The 22,373-nt window shown below is 41.5% G+C and overlaps 2 protein-coding genes and 1 pseudogene across 9 annotated transcripts in view; 2 read left to right on the forward strand and 1 right to left on the reverse strand.

Annotated features, from left to right (window-relative positions):
- The window catches only part of TRIL (TLR4 interactor with leucine rich repeats), a 136,587-nt gene extending 129,741 nt beyond the window's left edge, over positions 1-6,846 (forward strand). Inside the window, exon 8 of the mRNA XM_059933683.1 lies at positions 6,771-6,846. The gene's annotated coding sequence lies outside the window, so the exon portion shown is untranslated. The remainder of the gene's footprint in view (positions 1-6,770) is intronic.
- The window catches only part of CREB5 (cAMP responsive element binding protein 5), a 404,519-nt gene that overhangs the window by 22,007 nt on the left and 360,139 nt on the right, over positions 1-22,373 (reverse strand). The gene's annotated exons all lie outside the window — the stretch shown is intronic.
- Positions 14,056-14,567, forward strand: LOC132371917 (large ribosomal subunit protein uL16-like; annotated as a pseudogene).

Here is a 22,373-nt window from a genome sequence, read left to right on the forward strand (position 1 = left end):
TACACTAATGATGAAAAGTCTGAAAGAGAAATTAAGGAAACACTCCCATTTACCACTGCAACAAAAAGAATAAAATACCTAGGAATAAGCCTACCTAAGTAGACAAAAGACCTGTATGCAGAAAACTATAAGACATTGATAAAAGCAATTAAAGAGATGCAAACAGATGGAGAGAAATACCATGTTCTTGGATTGCAAGAATCAACATTGTGAAAATGACTGTACTACCCAAAGCAATCAACAGATTCAATGCAATCCCTATCAAACTACCAAAGGCATTTTTCACAGAACTAGAACAAAAAATTTCACAATTTGTATGGAAACACAAAAGACCCCAAATAGCCAAAGCAATCTTGAGAAAGAAAAACGGAGCTGGAGGAATCAGGCTCCCTGAATTCAGACTATACTACAAAGATACAGTAATCAAGACAGTATGGTACTGGCACAAAAACAGAAATATAGCTCAGTGGAAAAGGATAGAAAGCCCAGAGATAAACCCATGCACATATGGTCACCTTATCTTTGATAAAGGAGGCAAGAATATACAATGGAGAAAAGACAGCTTCTTCAATAAGTGGTGTTGGGAAAACCAGACAGCTACCTGTAAAACGATGAAAGTAGAACACTCCCTAACACCATACACAAAAATAAACTCAAAATGGATTAAAGGCCTAAATATAAGGCCAGACACTATCAAACTCTTAGAGGAAAAGATAGGCAGAACACTCTATGACATAAATCACAGAAAGATCCTTCTTGATCCACCTCCTAGAGAAATGGAATTAAAAACAAAAATAAACAAATGGGACCTAATGAAACTTAAAAGCTTTTGCACAACAAAGGAAACCATAAACCATAAAATGAAAAGGCAACCCTCAGAATGGGAGAAAATATTTGCAAACGAAGCAACTGACAAAGGATTAATCTCCAAAATATACAAGCAGCTCATGCAGCTCAATATCAAAAAAACAAACCACCCAATCCAAAAATGGGCAGAAGACCTAAATAGACATTTCTCCAAAGAAGATATACAGATTGCCAACAAACACATGAAAGGATGCTCAACATCACTAATCATTAGAGAAATGCAAATCAAAACTACAATGAGGTATCACCTCACACAAGTCAGAATGGCCATCATCAAAAAGTCTACAAACAATAAATGCTGGAGAGGGTGTGGAGAAAAGGGAACCCTCTTGCACTGCTGGTGGGAATGTAAATTGATACAGCCACCATGGAGAACAGTATGGAGGTTCCTTAAAAAAGTAAAAACAGAACTACCATACGACCCAGCAATCCCACTACTGGGCATATACCCTGAGAAAACCATCATTCAAAAAGAGTCATGTACCACAATGTTCATTGCAGCTCTATTTACAGTAGGCAGGACATGGAAGCAACCTAAGTGTCCATTGACAGATGAATGGATAAAGAAGATGTGGCACATATATACAATGGAATATTACTCAGCCATAAAAAGAAATGAAATTGAGTTATTTGTAGTGAGGTGGAAGGACTTAGAGTCTGTCATACAGAGTGAAGTTAAGTCAGAAAGAGAAAAATACCGTATGCTAACACATATATAGGGAATCTAAAAAAAAAAAGGTTGTGAAAAACCTAGGGGCAACACAGGAATAAATATGCAGATGTAGAGAATGGACTTGAGGACATGGGGAGGGGGAAGGGTAAGCCGGGACGAAGTGAGAGAGTGGCATGGACATATATACACTACCAAATGTAAAATAGATAGCTAGTGGGAAGCAGCCGCATAGCACAGGGAGATGAGCTCGGTGCTTTGTGACCACCTAGAGGGGTGCGATAGGGAGGGTGGGAGGGAAGGAGACGCAAGAGGGAAGAGATATGGGGATATATGTATATGTATAGCTGATTCACTTTGTTATAGAGCAGAAACTAACACACCATTGTAAAGCAATTATACTCCAATAAAGATGTTAAAAAAAAAATCAGTTGGCAATCAACTTGGTCGCAGTTTCTTCAAAATTGTTTTTTCTTGTACAGACAATTATCATCATATCCTGAGGGGCACAATGTACTAAGTACTGTATAATGCAGTTACCCCTTGGAAATGTATCTTCTGCAGAGATGATATTCTAGTTGGCAAGCTTACATTGGCTACATAAAATATTTACTAGGGGACTCAAAGTTCTCTCCTGATTTGCATTCTTTTCTGATTGATGATGGTGGTGTGTAATCACTGTGAAATGGGAGAGTTGTATTTAAATGATGATCAAAGCAACCATGTGCCAGCCCTGTACAATATTAATGATTCTCAGCTGGTCAGAGTAAACTATTGATAAGTACCAATTCAATTCGTCAAAATCTTTAGTCAAATATAAACAGCCTTCACTTGTTAAAAAAAGGGGGGGCAGTTTGACAGACTATATGTTAATATCTGATAATCATTTAATACATTTCCTGTGTCCTGATGCAGTAACCACTGAGCCCACTTGCCACCTCTTTCATGAGCAACATGTACCACACAGAAGCTACTGATCTGCATCTGTATCATCCTGAAAAAGTTAAGCTTCCTGAATCCCTGGGAATGATTAGATGCTGTATATTGTGTTTATTACTAAACACAAAAGTGAACAGATACTCCTCATCTACAATTTTTAGAAATGATTTCACTGTTTTTATAAAAATGCTCATTATAAAAAATTTAAGCAACCCTTAAAAGTACAATGAAGTCAGCAACCAATGAACCAAATGCATTGTTTGTTTGGTGGGTGAACAGTATTCCAGACAGCTCTCTCTGTGCATATGTAGAGACAGAAGAACAAGTAGAATAATTTTATAACAATGGGATCATAATAGCACGTGGTTTAAAAAAACTCTTATTTGAATAGAACATAAACAAAAGAAGCGAACATTGGATGAATTGCTGGACTTCAGATACACGTTTCTTTACTCCAAGAAAAGTTTCTAAGTGACATCTCCAAACTTAAAAGTGAAGAAAATTATGAAAAAATATATTGAGATCATTATTTTTAAACTGACATAGCAAATACTGTTGATGGATTTTGAGACTATTCTTTATAATTTCATTATTATAAAAATACACAGCTGCATAGTAAAAAAACAAAAAACAAAAAACTACTACAAGAATATGTGGTGAGAAAGTAAAAACTACCTGCTTACCTTCTTCCTTCTAAGCCCCATTCCTCAGATATAACCACCAAGTATCCACAGACGTATCCTTAACGTTTATCAGAATACGTTTGTGCAAGCCCTTTTTATGATATATCGTTTTGTATCTTGCTTTTTTTCACTTCAACAATACATATCTTTGACACCTTGCCATATCAGTAAAAACAGCTAATAATAACTGCTGGCATCAACTGAGCACTCACTACGTGCCACTCCTCATTCTGTGTTTGACAAGTATTAACTCACCTAATCTTCAGAACAACCCTGCAAGGCACAAAGAGAGACTAAGCCACGTGCCCAAGCTCTTGCCGCTGGAGAGGGGTGGAGGTGAGTTACCTCCACAGCCTGTTCTCTTCGCCAGCAGAGAAAGAGCTGAAAGGCTTGTCATGCACACTTTGCCAAAACAGGAATAAACTGTGTTATACCACCTCCCCATAATCGAAAGGAAAGGCAGAAAGAAGAGCAGGGCCCAGAAAAAAATGACAAGATGCCATTGCTGCACAGTCCAGCACACAAGTGGAGACCCAGATACACTCGTTCCAAAGCTTGGCAGAGGGAAGGGTGGGTGGTGAGAATTTCCAGGCAGCTCAACTGCAGCAAAGGACCATCCAGAGCTTAGCACGATCACCTCTCGTTACATTTATGAAGATGGGTACTTATATTTCCCCCGCCCCAACACAGATCTGATAAGGTCCAGGTATCTGTTCTCCCTAGCCCTACTTCCTAACTTTCAGATATATTACCGTTCTATGTCTTTCCAATGTTCAGAGGATGAAGGTCAAGCCCTTAATATAGTATATGCATAGGCACTGAGGAGTGTGGCCCGGCCTTCCCATCAACTCTTTGCATTTGATCATCTTCTTGCCTGGCATGATCTTTCCTTTTCCTCAGACATTCTAGAGCTCTCAGCCGCAGGATCCTCCTTAGTAAAATTCTCCCTGGTCTCCTGGTCTAAATCAATTCCTGTTGTTACATGGACCCAGTAGAACCATATTCCTCTTTTTAAAATTCAGTTTGTAGTTACGATTTTTAGTATGATCATTCAATTAATACCCACCAACCATCCCAGATTATAAGCTTCATGACAGCAGGAACCATGTTGGATTCTGCTCAGTATTAAATTCTAAGCTTTAGCACAGAGCCTGGTACATATTGGGCACTGAATTCATATTTCTGGAATGAATGAAACTTTCTGAGGTTTAGGATGCGAATGTAGCATTTTCATCTTGGATCACTGCAGGTGGTATTCATATGAAAGGACAATTTTATCAGACAACCAACATTAGCAGAATGACTTCAGAAGTCATACAGGCAGGTGGACTACAAAAATACTGTCAAAAGAGATCCCCGCTCCACACCCTGCCTGCCCTCTAAAAATGATAACAGAAGGGACTTCCCTGGTGGTCCAGTGGTAAAGAATCTGCCTTACAATGCAGGGGATGCAGGTTTGATCCCTAGTCGGGGAACTAGGATCCCACGTGTGGCGGGGCAACTAAGCCCGCATGCCACAACTACGGTGCTTGCACGCCTCAACTAGAGCCTGCGAGCTGCAAACTACAGAGCCCACGTGCTCTGGAGCCTGAGCGCCACAACTACAGAGCCCATGCACCCTGGAGCTGAGCGCCACAACTAGAGAAGAGAAAACCCGCACGCCACAACTAGAAAGAAGCCCACGCACCACGACGAGGAGCCCGCACGCCGCAACAAAAGGCATGCCTCAACTAAGATCCCGCATGCTGCAACTAAGACACCACACAGGCAAAAATAAATAAATAAATAAAAAATAAAAATCTAAAAAAATGATAACAGAAAAAAAGGAGACACAAATAAACAAAAGGAATGCACATTAACTTCATCTTGATACATTTTCCCTGAAAGAGTAGCATGGAAAATTGAAAAGCTGTTTAGCAGTGGGTCACTATGTTATCCCTTCAATGCTACAAACAACTTTTCCATCTTTAATTAGGAGCAAATTGAGCCTGACAAATAAATACTATGCACCAGATCTTCATCTCTCAAATAATTAGCTTGTACTGTTAAGGGAAATTACTTGATTGCCTCAAGTCTATTCTTGCAGGTTTCATGCCAAGACAATAATACTAATAAGCCTTATAACATTCCATTTAACTGTTCGTTCAACAAATATTTATTGGGCACTAATGTTAGGCACATTATTATTTGCCCACTACCCAAAGGAAATGGGAGATACATAAAACCAAAGCCTTTTTGAAGTACTGGAAAGAAAACACACACACCCGAGTGTGGAAATGAAGACTTTTAAGCACCCCTTAGAGAATCTTAGGCCTGTGGGTTGAGTCCACCCCCAAAGCACCAGCCTACCCCATCTTTGAAAGGAAGGCAGTGAAGAGAAATGATTATCGAGCTGCTTTGCATATGCCACATTTAATATTCTCCATGTCATTTCTAAACAGTTTGGGGCACTTCTAAAAGTCCTAAAGAGACTGCTGTTTCCCTGTATCCTGGTGCCAACAAGAGTCATCACCCTATAAATCATTAAAGCATACCAAATAAAGATATTTGTACCCCACTCTCTTAGGGATGATAAATGACCAGCAAATGAGTCCAAGCTGTATTTTGCAGAATGATTTTTCTTTTTGAAGCCGAACTGTGTCTTATTTTAAATAACATTCTACACAATGCCAAGAAAAGGCAAGGGAGAGAGAGGGAAATTAATGAGCAAATAAACATATATTTTTCAGCTATAAAAACCAGGGCTGTTACTGAGGTGCAACTGCAAGAAAGAAAAAATGATTCTGTTTACTTTCTCTCATCCTCTACCACATCCATTTATTTGAGAGAGCAAATCAGGAGAGACAGCGAGAAGCCTGACACAGCTGGTTTCAGTCAATAGGGGTCATTTTCATTCGGTCTGTGTATTTTATCAGCTCCTTGTTCACTGTTCCCAATGGGAGGATGGGCCTGCTGCCCAGGCTCTGAGTTCTGGTAAGAAACCAGCTATCTACCTCATCCCATACCATGCACGACCGCTGCCATGGTGGCCCCGTCCCAGCCCCTCTTTACTCTCCAACTTAGCACAGTTTTGCATCACAGCATGTCCTGTGAGGCCCAGGTACACTCAAACGTCATTACCTCCACGTGGGTGCATGCATGTGGCCTGCGTGAGCACACACGCACGACACACCCACCCACACCCACCCCAGGCAATTTATCTCCCATTAACAACTCACTCTTGCCAGTTAGAAACATTTGTGGAACTGTAAAAACATTTCTTCTCCATTTTCAGCTCGGCCGATTGCTTATGCTTTACAGACTCTGAAAGCCAAACCGAATTAAACAAATATTTGAAATTCAGTTGGATGGGGGGTGGGATGGTTGAAGCATTCTTTCTAGAAAGGTTTTAATTAAAAACGGCTCTTGGGTTTTGTTCCAGAAAAGAATGTGATAACATCAAAATGTAGTGTTGCTGAGTTGACCACAAGTAAGAGACTATATGAAAATAAGATAAAATCCATCTTCATATTTCCTTTCGAATACAAAACAATTGCCGTCAGTGATCACCCCAAGGTATTTCTGTATTTCTGTAAATGTAATTTCTTCTTTCTTTCTCCTTCCCAACACAGTTGATCAGCTGAGGTGGTAACACAGGCTCCTGAATGGTCCAAATGGTCAATGGTGTGACACCTCCAGAAGCCTTCACTGGAGGAGTGCTTGCAATATCGATGATTACTGACTTGCTCTAGGCATCAAGGATTTCTGAAATTAAGTCTCTGAATTCACGAAAAATAACTGTTATTTACCCACTGAATTTTATGACACTATGTCGCCAGTTGGATCCCAAAATGCTTCCCAAAGTTGGAGAGAGGTAGGGATGAGACGGTGCCATGGGATAGTTACACAAACTTTGAACTTCACTTAGCCAAGGCAGAAATAGTTTTAATGCCCAGAGTCACATCCTGGCTTCAGGATGTCTGTTGAGAATGATTGTATAACTCTGACAGCAGAGTGGATCTTAAAATCCACATTTATTTCAGAATCATTGTTAAGAAAATTAATTAAAATCACACCCGGCTTAATCACTTGGAATAAAATATGCTCCTTTCAAAACTTGTATAATGTAACTCAGCTCTGATGGTTTCACAGTTTAAGTATTCTTCTGCTTTAGATTTTGGTTTGGTAGTAAAATTTCAAATAAGGCTACCAGGTTGGCAGAAGAGATTACCAGAGAAAGGGGAGGATCCTATAGGGTCTGGGGGGAAAACTATTCATACTCTTTGTCATGTTGTCATTAAAAAGTATTAACTCTGAAGATATTAGAAATGATGTAATTATTAAAAAACACAAAGGAATTGTATTATACATCAATACTCTAGTCCACTGGAAAATGATGCAAGGAAATCTCACAAATAAGGATGGTACCTCAGAAAAGTGGAACTTCAGCAATTCTAAAGTAATCAAGGAAAATAATTCAGTGTTTGATTTCACTCTCTCATTGTCCACTTGCTGGTATAACTTCTAAAGTGAGGTAAAGCAGACCTAAGCGCTAGGTGACATGTTAAACTTCGGTGGTTAAGAAAGCCAAACAAACCCCAGAGACAAATCTTAAGCAATTTCCCTGCCACCCTTTTTATATTAATGTCTAAATCATATAGTAATTACAGTTCTGCAAGAGTGAGCCTTCAATTTATTCTTAAGTGAAGAAATTAATGAACGCACATTTATAGAATTGTTCTATTTCAGATACTGCTTACCTGCGTCTCTTTGACTCAGGGGCTGTCATTTATAACTCAGCAGGCTGGTGAGCATTTTAAGAGGCTGTGCATTTTAGTGAATTTCAGAACCAACTGCTGTTCTGAGGGCAGGAGTTAGTCTTCATTCTACTGTAAGACAGCTTTAAATAAGTCCTTAGATAAGTAAACCACTTGGCTCTACATGTCCTAATGTACCTAACTAACGAGGGCAGGATCCTGAGCTCCCTATTCCATTAGAGAGAGGGTCTGAGATGATGGCTGCTAAGGGGTAGGAATCTGCTGGAGAAGTGAGTTGTATGAATGTCTAAAATAAAGAAAGAAATGTCATTGTTTCAGAGAACTTCAGAAGAAGAACAGAAGACTTGGAGTGAGAAATCTAGGTTTAAAAGCCTGGCTCCGCCACCTTGGCTGGTCACCTTGAGCTTCAAATTCCTCCTCTATGACATGCGGATACCTAATGGAATAAGAAACTGTATAAGCCATAAGGATATACAGAATAATTAGTCAGACAGAGTGGAATTGTTTTGTGGGCAGAGTTTTAACACCAGATTTTGATGAAAAATAAGAAAAGGAGATGATAACCTCTTTTTCTTAGCATTAAAATATATTTGTTTTACTTTAGATTTTTAAAATTCAAAATAAAGCACAATGGAATATTACTCATCCATAAAAGGGAATGAAGTTCTGATACCTGCTGAAACATAGATGAATCTCAAAAACATTATCAAATGGAAAAAGCCAGACAGAAAGGGTCACATAGTGTATGAATCCATTTACACAAAATATCTAGAATAGGTAAATGCACAGAGACAGAAAACAGACTAGTGGTTGCCAGGGGCTGGGTGAGGGGAGAATGGGGAGGAACTGCTTAATGGGTACAGGGTTTCCTTTGGGGGTGATGCAAATATTTTGGAACTAGGTAAAGGTGATGGTTGCACAACGTTTTGAATGTACTAAATGCCACTGAAAGGTACAATTTATAATGGCTAATTTTATATTATATGAATTTTGTCAGTTAAAAAATATTTTAAAAATAAAGTACATAAAGCAAAATAAGAATCTCTTATCCTTTAACAGGGTGCTAATAGAAACTCTTGACTTCATCTGAGAATGACTAATATTCATTATGATGTCACCTTAAGTGAAACACTGTATCGTGAACAATAAAAGCCAAAAAGATACTTTGCCCTAGAATGGATAAGGTCTAAGCCAGGTTTTCAGTATGTCTCAGGGAATTTGACTCCTCTGCAAGACATTGGCACCCTCTTTTTTCTACAATTCTATCATCTCCTAGCTGGCTTAGAACTAAAGAGAAAATGCAGAAGCCACATCCGTCAACTGTGTATGATACAAAGCTAGTAGAGAGTGTTAAATACACTGGATGATGAACCAGTATCCAAAAAGATCTTGGCAGACTAGCATCAAGGAATCCAATATGAGAAATTTAATAGGGATCGGTGTAACATCTTATGCTTGGTTAACAAAAACAAAAACAAAACCCAAAAAACACCAGTACTGTCCAATGGAAGCTCAGGGGAGACGTAGCTTGGCGGTTACATATGTTAACAGAGGATGCAGGGATTTCGTATGACTTTGTAAAGCACCACTATGTGATGCACATGTCAAAACAACTAATGTGACTTTTCAGCTGCATCAAAAAAACTAGATTAGAGAACTTAATGCAAGAAGGTGAGAGTCCTGCTCACCTCTGCACAGGCCAGGATGTGTGCCATACAAGCCCGTGTCGCCATATCCCTGGCCCCCACAAAATCTCACGTCATGCCTAATAGATGTTGGATTTTCTCTAGGGGAGTATCCCAATTCTCAGTTGATGTTCCATACATGCTGTTACCATTTTCCCCCTCTCTGATGACACTGTGATGAATATCCTTGTATTTGCACATCTTAGCATATTTGCCCTGTTATTTTTAAAATGTGTTCATTATTAAAAAAAAAAAAAAAAAAAAACAACTGATGACTTGATCCATCCAGTTGGGTTCAGTTTCTGGGCAGAGGTGATGATGATGGTGAATGGTAGTAGTAGTGTGTGTGTGTGTGTGTGTGTGTGTGTGTGTGTGTGTGCTGTGTGTGTTGTGTGTAGGGAATGGGAGCTGGGTGTCTGTTAAGGGAGATGTAAAAGGAAAAGATGGGGATGGTGCAACTGTTAAGTATCGGCTTTAGTTAATGAGCCTTTTCTTGGATTTTATTTTCCTATTCTGTCAATATCCCCATACCCAGGTGAGATACTGCCATCTTACAGTTTTAGGGTTCCCTGCTCCTTTCAGATTACTGAGCTCCTTAAGCACTACGGAATGACCTTGGGTACTAACTTGGCCCTAGCAGGTATTTACGCTCCTGGATGGTTTCCCTGGCAATTTTAAAGGTGCTGAATACACAGTGGCCTTAGAATAAATATTTGTTGATTGCCTGCCTGCCTGCTGCCTGCAAGTCTCCAGGAGTGGTGCCTAGCCATGGAATGTCTTTAAAGCGTTGGCCTACAATTTTCTCCACAGAAAGAATGCCTTCTGGTGGTGGTTGCAGGGAGAATAATGCCCTTTGTCTTGCTAGTGAACACTACACAGCCCCCAAAACCCAGCACCTGCAAGCCTGGGTAATTTTAGGTAAGGGCTTATTTCTAGCTTTTATAGAAGAAAGTTCTATTGGAAAAAAAGTAATCCTTTGTTATTTTATTTTGGATGAGCTTTTAATCAGAAACACAGGCAGTAATATATGTTAGAAAAAGACATATGAAACATAGAACTTTGCATTTATAACTCACTATGGAAAATCCATGTTAATGCAACACTAAGTTTGGGGTTTTAATTGCACAGAAGTCATGAAATTCAGATTCAAGTTCCCACAGCAAACTTGACACCATATGTGTATCCCAGGGCCCTTCCTGAGTGGGGTGACCTCATTATTGGGCAAAAAAGTGATGCAATGAATAGTGATGGATAGGATTTCTCCTCACTGCTACACTTCCCATCATCCCAAGAAAGATGGACAGCGGGCAACATTAACTATACCAATTGCTCCCTTTTTAATGCACAGCAGTCCTTGGGTGTGTGCTTGATGACCATCATGAACAGCCACCGCACTGCAGCGTTGGAGGGGGGAGGTCCACGACTCGGCAGTGCGCTGCTTGGGTGGGGAAGCCAGGCACCCCATCACCAGTCCTCCATCAGACGCTTACCCACACCCTTCCTAGAGCAGCTGTATTCAGTGGGCACTGCCCTCCCACCCCCACTCCATCCCCAGAGGACACTTCTCAGTAACTCAGATGCTCAAACTTCTGCATCTGAATGTCTGACTAAAAGGACCTTCCTGGACACACCTCTGCCTGGTGTTGGCAAGGCTTCTCCAGGACGGTTGTTCCATATTGTCGTCTTCTAGCTTTATTCCACTTGCTGGGAAATGGCAAGATGTGTGCCATTCCTTGTGGAGACATTTGTTGTCTGGCCAAGGGGGCCTCAAGCTTATGATAGGTAAAAAGTCTCCATGTGTTTCTCTTAAACTATGGGTAGTAGATTGTACGGAAGTATAAGTTGTCCTGCCCCTTGGTATCGATATCCACACCTAACTAACATGTGGCGTATGTCCAGTTCTGTTTTTCTTCTTGGTAAAATGGTATGGTACATTCTACATTCTGTTCTCCACACTCTCCTTTGCCTCTGATCTGATCCCTGCTTGAGTCCCCCCAAGCACGTCAACAAAGATATGGGAGAAGACTGGGGATGGGGGTGGGGAAGAGAAAGAGTGTGTAATAAACTCTGATCATTAAGTGCTGCTTAAGTTTTTTTGGGGGTGCTTTGTTAAGTGTTCGTGGTCCAAAGCCACTGGACCAATAGCCAAATCAACCTGCCGTGATGGCTCTACCATCCTCCTAAAAAAGAGTTCCCGGTCTGCCTGTGAGTGGTCTGGACTGCATGGTGCCCAACTCAGCAGCTCTCAGACAACACAAAGAGTACATCCACCAATAGCCCCTGGGCTCTGAGCACATCAAGAACCAGTAATGCCATTTGTCAATGGCCTGTTCTCACTGAGCAGGAAGGACCAGGAGAAACCTGGGAGAGACTCCGGATGAAGGAGCACCATCATTAATAAAAGCTTCTATCACAGCACAATCTTTGGTTTTTTAGGCAAAACATAGCAGGGAAAATAAAGCTGTGCATGGGGAAACTAAAACAAAACACAAAAGATGGTTTTTTTTGGTTGATGTTTACATTTAAGGCAAAAAAAATTATTTTTTATAATGCATATCTACATTTAAGGCATTTCCAAGAGAAGCCATTTATAATTTATGAAGAGTCTGGTTGTTTGTGTGTTTATAAAAAGTTATGCTTAAGGAGAACTTTTGAATTAGGCCCAAGAAGATGATAGTGCAGAGCATTTCCAGCCAAGAAATGAGGAACAACTTTTTTTTCTGAGCTGATGTGTATCCAAATCATGTTGATTCTCAGACGCATTTTAAAAATTCCATTAATATCTAGCTGTTGAAGAATAAGTTTTCTGTACTCTTTTCTAATTGGAGAGTTTTTCTTGTTTCAGGAGGTATGACTAGCAGAATACATTAACTATTTGACACATTTTTAAGAGTGAAATTACAGTCTCTTGCTAAGCTATCTTTTTACCTCTTCATTTCTATTGTCTTCATGGTGTACAGTTCAATAAACCAGAGATCTAACTCTACTGTTTCACTGCCTACAACCTAAGTAATGGGGGTGGTGGAGTGGGGAATGTGGAACCACCTCTTTAAATCATACTGTCACAACTGAGTACCGTTCTAAAAACGCCAAATAGAAAGCTTTCTGGTTGATTTATTCATTGAAAATGTCCTAAGAATTTATCTTCTAACAAGCTTAAGATATCATTTTCATGAACTGTCTTCTCTTCCAGCTTAAGCAATTTCTTTTCTGACTCCAAATTTCTCCTAAGCAACTACTCACCAGGGACTGACAATAATGTAGTAGCTTGTCCTAAATCAGTGCCTTCCTTCTAGAGTGAGCAAAGTTCTTTGCAGATATTAAACCTTCGAAGTAGGTGATGAAGATCATCCCCCATGTTCTGAAGATGTAGGAAATTCCTCTGAAGAAATAAATGTTAAGTCACCTGCTCGAGAGCCAGTGTAGACAAGGGATTTGGACCTGACGTTGTTCTTTGTGGTGCAGCCTGACAGTTTGCCTAGTTAGAAGAAGATGGTAGATAATATAAAAAGCATGTGGAAAAGGCAAAAAGCAAGAAAGAGGCAAAAGGCCAGAGGGAAGGGAAAAAGATATAGAGGAGGAAAGGAAGTCAGCTCAACTGGAGTTGGAAAACATGCTCTACCCAAGGGCTCTGATATTTGTATTTATTCATATACAATGATAAGGCAGAATCATTGTAAAAGAGAAGTGGATACAAGATTGAGTCAAAGGACTCCAAACTCAAACAAGCTCAATTCCCTTTTTTAGAGAATCTTCCACTCCACCCTAGTTTCCAGATAAATTAATCACCAAAGGGTGTTTATCAAGTGATTTCTTCCTTTCACCAAATGCCAGTTATAGAGAGTCTGGATTTGGTGTGGCAACTAAGGAAAGAACTGTATCTTGTGGGGTTGTTTTTTATATGAATAACATTATATATAGACATCTTCCCACTTCTGTAAGGTTTTCAAAGCATGCGTGGTTAACTGGAGGCTAACAAAATGGTTAACCAAACGTGTCACTGCTAAGCCCAGTGGAAATAGTGATGGCAGCTCTAGCAACGGGGAGTTGTTCTTCCGTTTCTGTGACACATTCCACCCAGCATCCAGCCTGACTTTCAGAATGGCATCATGCTTTGAAGAGCATATTGGAGGCTGCAGACTTCACGTGGGGGAAGCCCAGCTGACCAGGGGAAGGGCCATCTGCATTCAGAGACTACTGCTCCTGCAAGAGTGGACTTAATTCTGCACACTCTTCATGTGTGCAGAGAGATAAGCCCTCCAAAAGGACTCTCTCCAGTCCACTGCCCTTTGCTTAGTTTTGATCTCAGGTAAAATTCTAGCTGAGGGCGTCTACCCTCCCTCGCCCGGACTCCATGGTTCCTAGGCGTGAAGACAGACTGCCTATATAAGGCATGTGCAGGCGTGGGAGCGCCTCTTTCCCTTCGGCGCGCCATTGAAGATCCTGGTGTCACCATGGGCCACCGCCCCGCTTGCTGTTACCGGTATTGTAAGAACAAGCCATACCCAAAGTCTCGCTTCTGCCGAAGTGTCCCTGATGCTAAGATCCGCATCTTTGACCTGGGGCGGAAGAAGGCAAAGGTGGATGAGTTCCCACTCTGTGGCCACATGGTGTGTCGGATGAGTATGAGCAGCTCTCCTCTGAGGCCCTGGAGGCTCCCTGTATTTGTGCCAACAAGTACATGGTGAAAAGCTGTGGCAAAGATGGTTTTCACATCCGAGTGCAGCTCCACCTCTTCCACGTCATCCGCATCAACAAGATGTTGTCCTGTGCTGGAGCTGATAGGCCGCGGTGCCTTTGGAAAGCACCAGAGCACAGTGGCCAGGGTCCACATTGGCCAAGTCATAATGTCCATCCGCACCAAGCTGCAGAACAAGGAGCATGTGATTGAGGCCCTCCGCAGGGCCAAGTTCAAGTTCCCTGGCCGCCAGAAGGTCCACATATCCAAGAAGTGGGGATTTACTAAGTTTAACTCCGACGAATTTGAAAACATGGTGGCAGAAAAGCGGCTTATCCTGGATGGCTGTGGGGTCAAATACATCCCTAATCGTGGCCCTCTGGACAAATGGCGGGCCCCGCACTAATGAAAGCCTTGTTGCTGTCCCCTCCTTACTCATGCCCACCAATAAATCCTACTTTCTTGTCAAAAAAAAAAAAAAAAAAAAAAGTCCTTGCTGGAAGTAGGAGGGATATGTACTAAAAACTCAATTTGTAAACAAACAAAGAAGTAAATATTATACTCTTTTGCAACCAACCTCAACTATTTTCCCAGGGGTGAGGGTGGGGAATCTTTAAATCAGATTCCAACAAGAAAAAATACATCTAAGTTACTCAATCTGGCTACACAGTACTGCCTCCCTTGGTGTTCTTGGAAGACTGGGGAGATATAGACAGGGAAAATGAATGGAAAGAAGCATGTACTCATTCTTCTAAGTCTTTCTTTCATCACCCCAGGTTTAAAATTTTTAAACTAGTCTCCATTTTTCACTTAAAGATAGAGTGTGTATCACAGGATAAAAATCAGGGACTCTAGGAGTGTGTATTCAAGATTCATGCTGAGCACACTGGTACTTAGTACTATATTAATCTACCTTCTGAAATAACAGTTACACTTCTTTCTGAATCCTAATTTTGCACACTCTTCGTGTGCAGAGATGGTAAGCCCTCCGAAAGCACTCTCTCCTGCTCTTTGCTTAGTTTTGATCTCAGATAAAATTCAGATCTCGGTAACATCAGTTGTCAATTAAGTATATTATCAAAAGGACATGACAGAAGAGAATTTCTCACCCAGGGCTAATTAGGTAATGTTTCCCCAAAGCACTTGCCATTCAAATTTTAAAACAGACACCCACAGTGAAGTGTGGAGATGGGGCTGGAAGATCACCAGCCTGGTTGATTTCCTTCTAAATGACAATAATTACCCAGGTAAGAGGCAAAGCTTCTCATATTAAGTCAATTTTGATCATTTCAGAACTTAATGGTTACAAAATAATATCAGCCAAAATCTACAAATCTCATTAATCAGACCTGATGACTCGTGAATTTAGATTTAATATTGTTCTGAATTTGAAGGTTGGTTCAAAGAATACCTATAAAACATCAAACATGAAAACAAACTCAATACAGTACTCGTGTCTCTGGTGAGAGATACAGGTGGATTCTGTTTATTCTGAGAAAAGAAAGTTGTCAGGACAACTGAGTGAGACATTTCAAATGCAATTTAAGGTCATTCTCTTGAAGTGCATTAGGAAAAACAGTGAGGCCACCATTTTAGGGAGATTAACATGTCAGATGCACATATGAGATTTCCACATCCCACGCCACTAAAATATATGCCAATTTAAGAATACAGAAGACTTAAAGTAACTGAATCTTTCACTCTTACATGCTCTTGGGGAGCATGGGTGACGTACATATAGCTTGGGCTCTGACGCACTGTAGCTGGTCATTAAATGTTCCATGACATTTTTTTTTTTTAAATCAGAAGAGAGTTTTAACCTGGCTCCATTTCAGCTAGGGTAATGGCAGCCTCCCTCCCAAAGATTCTTTCTTCCCTTCCAACTGGCCAACACTTGCTTCATTTTCTCCTGTAGAATAAAGATCACCCAGAATGACTGGCTGTGCATGGCAGCTCTTCCTTCTGTGCTCCCCTGGTGTTTTGGGGGAAGTTGTTCATTCTTTCAACATACATTTAATGAGCATTTCTTCTGTGCACAGTAAGATATAGTATACAAAGACAAAGACAATTCTGCCCATTTCCAAAAAGATTGAATTCTAGTAGATTCCATTATTCTGAGGTCCTGGGACATTGTAGATTAAATGGGTTATTTCTAGTGCTATTTCCGATCAAGGTTAGATTGTTCTAACTTGAACCTAATAGATACTGCTGGTGTTCTGGGGCTAACTAGCATTTTCAGATTGCAGCATATCAAATATATGTAGTTAAACCTGACCTAAACTGGGGACCTTTAGTCACGACTCAATCCAGTGGTTCTCAACCGAGGGTGATTTTGCCCCCTGGGGGACACTTGGCAATATCTGGAGACATTTTTTTTTAAAGATAGGGTTGTTTTTTTTTTTTTAAGTATTTGTTTATTTATTTTTATTTATGATGTGTTGGGTCTTCGTTTCTGTGCGAGGGCTTATCTCTAGTTGCGGCAAGCGGGGGCCACTCTTCATCACGGTGCGTGGGCCTCTCACTGTCGCGGCCTCTCTTGTTCCGGAGCACAGGCTCCAGACGCGCAGGCTCAGTAATTGTGGCTCACGGGCCCAGTTGCTCCGCGGCATGTGGGATCTTCCCAGACCAGGGCTCGAACCCGTGTCCCCTGCACTGGCAGGCAGACTCTCAACCACTGCGCCACCAGGGAAGCCCCTGGAGACATTTTTGATTGTCACAACTTGGAGGGGAGCTGCTACTGGCATCTAGTGGGTACAGCCTAGAGATACTGCTGAACATTTAATAATGCATGGGACAGTCCCTCACAACAAAGAATTCTCTAGCCCAAAATGTCAATAATGCCGAGATTGAGAAACCCTGCCTTAATCTGACTGCCAGGTTAACTAAACCAGGAGTCAATGCCATTTACCAATCAGTTACTTATTTTATTACTTTGAAGGAGACTCCACAAGACCATTGTGATGTGGGTATTAAAATGGGCTGATATCAAAATCCAACTTAATAACAAAGTATCTTCCGTGTGACATTTCCTCTCTGTCCTTAATGAAATTCATGAACTCACTCTGTCTCACAAATGGCAGTGATCATAAACGACACCGAGAATTATTTTCTATAACCATAGGCTCTAATAACTGGAAGAGTTTGGGGGCCCACCTGGAGCAAAACACAGATTACATTTTATTTATATTTCAAGATATCTTTCACAGATTAAAAAAACGGAGGCTCAGCAAGATTAAAAGGCTATCGTGGTCTCATGACAAGTTCAAGGTTGAAGGTGAATTACATCCCATGCCTCCTGACTGCCAGTCCAAGCTTTCTCTGCTATCCTGGAGACTAATCTGGAACTCAGCTGCATCTTGAAGTTAAATAAGAAACAGAGATGACATCTGAAAATGCTAACAGCCCATGTGCTGTGTATTTTCTGTGGCACTGAGGCAATGTGTTCTGAGGCTGGGCTACTTCTTGTCAGGAGTCACAGCGACAGTGTCAGCCACTGTGCTTGGGGGGAAGCTCGGAGTAGAGTTTGTTAAACTGGCAGGCATCTGCATCTCCTCAGCTGGAGGCGGGTGCTCCTGGTAGGATCTGCCAAACTAGGAGGCAAGGGCAGATCCCAAGACCTATCGGGGAGTGTCAGTAAGGGCCTAACCGTTCTCTCCTTTCCCAGTGGCAGCTGGGGCACTTCTCCCAGTTTTCTCCCTCTGGCTCCTAAAATGGTTATTGCATTGTATTCTGTTATCTTTCAAATAATTCCAACCCCGTAAAGGTCCTTAAAGGGAAGTATGTAAAGTTTCAGCCCTGACATTCTCTTCTCAGTAACATCTTAGGTTGGCACATGGAATTGGGCCTGTGTAGTGGGAGAAGAGGTATATACCCTATTTGTCTGCAGAAAACTAATCATAGTGGGCTCTGAATTCAACAGTGAATTTAATACTTCTACTTTCAAATAATTAACCAAAATCCAGAGATTCCAATAAACATTCTCATAAACCTTTTTAGTAGATAGAGTCTACCTTTATTTAGTCAATATGGGTGGGGAGGAGGACTTCCTTCCCACCCACACCCTACCTTCCATCTATAAAGAATTTTAAGAGGGGAGCCTGGAAATATGGAAACCTGCATAACTTCCCCTTACTTCTTTTCTCCTCTCAGATCTTCCGTAAAATAAAAACAGAGTATGTCATAGCAAAATGGAAGCTTGAACTTTCTGTCTCATGTTTTCTTTGAAAGCGTTGGGGACAAGGCATGTAAAATCCTTCACGAAGCATGTCACGAAGCTTCATGCAAGTTGGCTGTCTCCTCCTTCAGCCTTTTGACAGGATCACTAATATCCTTCTTGGAACTATCACCATCTCTCTCTCAACACCATCGGAATCTGCCTCATGACCAAGGAAATGGAACAAAACATGGGGTCAGTGTATGTGGGTGTGTGTGTCTGTGTGCACGTGTGTATAGGATGAAGAAGGGGGAAAGGGGAGGGGGAAGGTACAATGGCACATGACCAGGTCCCAGAAATAATGCATAAGTCTGCCCAGAGATTTTCCTATGGCCCTTTAAATAGGATCCTTGTTGGAATTTTTGGATTCTGTCCCATGGAGTTCAAGTGCATTCTTCAGGGCAGCCAGTTACTGTTCCACAGAGGTGTGAATGTCCTGGAGTTTCCGAAGCACAATACTTCACATTGTCGGTTCAGAATTACTTTAATTCTCCTTTCCACCACCCCACCCCCATCCCCAATAAGAAGCTGTTGGATCTGCAGAGAAGCCTAGCACAGCCAGGGATGAAAATACCAATGAAAGCAGGAAAAAGACCTGTAGTAAACATTCTAGTATAAGAATATAATCAAATTTTTGCCCATTTTTTGCCTGATAATAATCAAGGTCTGACTTTAGCAATTACATGAAGTTTACCCAAAAAGCTTTGTTTTCCTGAAGGATGAAAAAAAAAAAAAAGCCATCACTTTATCCTGGCTTCACGCAGCCCCATTTAAGGGTAGTGGATTAAGGTTTTGCTCTATATAGACAATAAAGCACATATCCTCCGGGAAAAGTTCCTTGGAAGTGTAAGTGTTTGGAAGCCCATGAATCAAACAGATCAAGAACCCCTGCATTCACCCAGTCTACATCTGTTGCCAGTTCCAGATCGTTCCCTGCGGATGACTTGTATATTATTACACAAGGCAACATCCTAAAATGAAAGCACCTCTAAGAGAATTACGGTGTTAAAGTGAATATACAATCCAGATGCTTCCCAACTCGGGTGAACCCCAGGAGGTCTCCACCCCCGACAAAATGAGACGACACAGAAAAGCCTAATGATGGCTCCACATGGATTTAGCCTGAAGGGGACTGTTTATTTTTTTGACTTTGAGAAACTGCACTGGGGATCAGCCAAAAAATGAATACAGAAAAGTCCCCTTAAATTGTACAGAATCTTTAATCCTGAAGACCAGCTTCTAAACATCAATACCTTTAACAGGAGTGACTTGAAATCAGGTCTTAGGATACAAAGAAAAGAGAGTGGAAGGAGATACCGAAGAAAACTGCTAAGGTGCAAAAATGGGTGAAAAGTGGTCGCCACTTATATTCCCGAAGACTCTGGCGAGCCCTTCGCACTCATTCCAGAAAGTCCCCAAAGCTGTTTGGCATTAGAGGCGGGCAAGAAAAAGCAGACATCACAATACTTTGCTTGTGAACCACATCACACTCCCCTCCCTTAACGAGAATCTTGTGGGCTCAAACCACAGGCTCATAACCGAACCTTCCCTGCCAGGGCAGCAGACAAATCTCGCTTTCCCACAGGCTGGCTCGGCATTTTTGCCTCCCCCCACAATGCCTGGGCTTAAGGATCCATCATCAAGGGCAGCCAAATACGTTTCTCCACCCATAGCGACTCGGTCCTGGACCTCAGCCAAAGTGAGAACACCAGGGCGGGGGGAAAATCCTATAGCTGAGCGAATAGAGCAGGAAGACTGGGAGCAGCGAGAAAGGGTTGAAGTGGCTTAATTTTTCCACTCCCCTCCCGCTGTGGTTAAAGCAGTGACAGATAATTTATCACACATTTTGATTGCACGCCAGCTGGCTGTTTAAAAAAAAAAAAAAAAGAAAGAGTTGTTTATTAATTCAATTAGCTGGCTTATTTATCAGGGCTGGGTTAGCAGGGGCGGTGAGAAGGCCAAAGGATGCCCGTGTCAAGCTGTCTTTTGCAGGCCCTGCAGGCAAGTGGAGACACGCATTCTTACCCCGCAAGACTTGGAGCGTCGCGCTAGCTGTGTTTACCCTGAATGCTTCATGTGCACAAGAAAACCCATCAATTGTAATGAAATATGAGGGTGGGAAGATGCTCAGAACAGGACAAAGTCATCTGAGTGATGACAGTCATTAGTGTTTATCACCCATTCAGGGGCCATGTTCAGAGATAATATGGCGTCCTTCCCGTACTCATTTGGGTGGTTGCTTTTGTTGTTTTCTCATTCCTTGGTGGATATTTATACCTAGGGCTGCCCGTGTATCAGCAGTTTGTCCAGACCAGCATTGCCCAGGTTCAGAGGAATCATTCATTCAGGAAGTGGCTTATTAAAGAAAACCCAAGCAAGGTTTATTAACTGCTGCTTTGTGCCAAGCTCTGTTTGTGGTGCTTACACTAGAGTTACTGGTTATATTGGATCCTCGTGTGGTGGATAAGATTTGTGCCCATTTAACCATGAGCCAGCTAAGGCAGAGATTTTAATTGATTCACCCAAGGTTTCCCTCAAGGCTCTGAAACCAGGTGTCCCTAAATGCCCCCCTCATTTCATCGCAGCTGTCCACACTCTTGACCCTGTTCTTGGCCAGTCTAAGCCAAATGTCTACTTGGTGACCCAGAGGGTACATTTTCTGCTGATCCTGTTGGTGGCAAGTAGAAAAGAAGGAGGAAAAAGGGAGAGATGTCTACAATTTTCTTGTTTTATTTCAAAATAACCTAATCATAACAAATGGTTATATGGTATACATTTGTTTTTGTTTTTATTCAGAATATAATGATTTCCCTCATTAGCCTTACAAATAAAGTGTTTTATAAACTTGGAGGAAGATGACTTTGGGACCAATATATAAGTCTACTAATTTTCACATGTAATTTGGAACAAGTGATATTTTGGATAAAAAATAGGGGAGAGGAACCATAATATAAGAGTGTGATAAATAATTCTGGTTCATCAGCCAGTTAATCAAGCAGTAAATGTGACATGAAGATGGTGCCAGTGATAAGACCAAGTCAGCCTTTAGGGGGGGACATTGCATATTAAGGGGAAATGTGATCTGTGAGCTTATATTTCAGGGCTGGGCTTAAGCATGAGATGAGGGAGACACCTAAGGATTCCCCTGAGGGTTGTTAGTATTCTGGAGATCTATTATGCTAGCTTCTCTGTCTCATGCTAAGACTTAGAACCTCTTCATTGGTCATATGCAAGGGTTAGGGGCAAGGGTTTTCCCCTAATTTCTGGAAATGTCAAATCATCCTTTTCTTTTTTTTTCTCCCTCCCTTTCTTCCTTCCTTCCTTCTCTCATGCAAGATGTGCCAAGTAAAACAAAACCTCAGGTGCCCAGGTGGATGTGTGTGCAAGACCTCATAGCAGTGTCACTGTCACTCCGGTGTCTCCTCTGCTCCATACAGCCTGTGCAAGAGCCTATGGTGTCCCTTCCCCTCACCACTGGCTAACTCAGTCTCTGGCTCATTGAACCTTATTTCTCCCTCGACAACTTGCTCACTTCTAAAATGCCCATCATTAAAAAGTTTACAAATAACAAACGCTGGAGAGAGTGTGGAGAAAAGGGAACCCTCCTACACTGCTGGTGGGAATGTAAGTTGGTGCAGCCACTGTGGAAAACAGTATGGAGGTTCCTCAGAAAACTAAAAATAGAGAGTTACCATATGAACCAGCAAGCCCAGTCCTGGGCATATATCCAGACAAAACTATAATTCAAAAAAAACACATGCACCCCTACGTTCATAGCAGCACTATTCATGATAGCCAAGACATGGAAACAACCTGAATGTCCATCAACAGATGAACGGATAAAGAAGATGTGGTACATATACACAATGGAATACTACTCA

The sequence above is a fragment of the Balaenoptera ricei genome, chromosome 9, assembly GCF_028023285.1.
Source record: "Balaenoptera ricei isolate mBalRic1 chromosome 9, mBalRic1.hap2, whole genome shotgun sequence".
NCBI classification, from domain to species: Eukaryota; Metazoa; Chordata; class Mammalia; order Artiodactyla; family Balaenopteridae; genus Balaenoptera; species Balaenoptera ricei.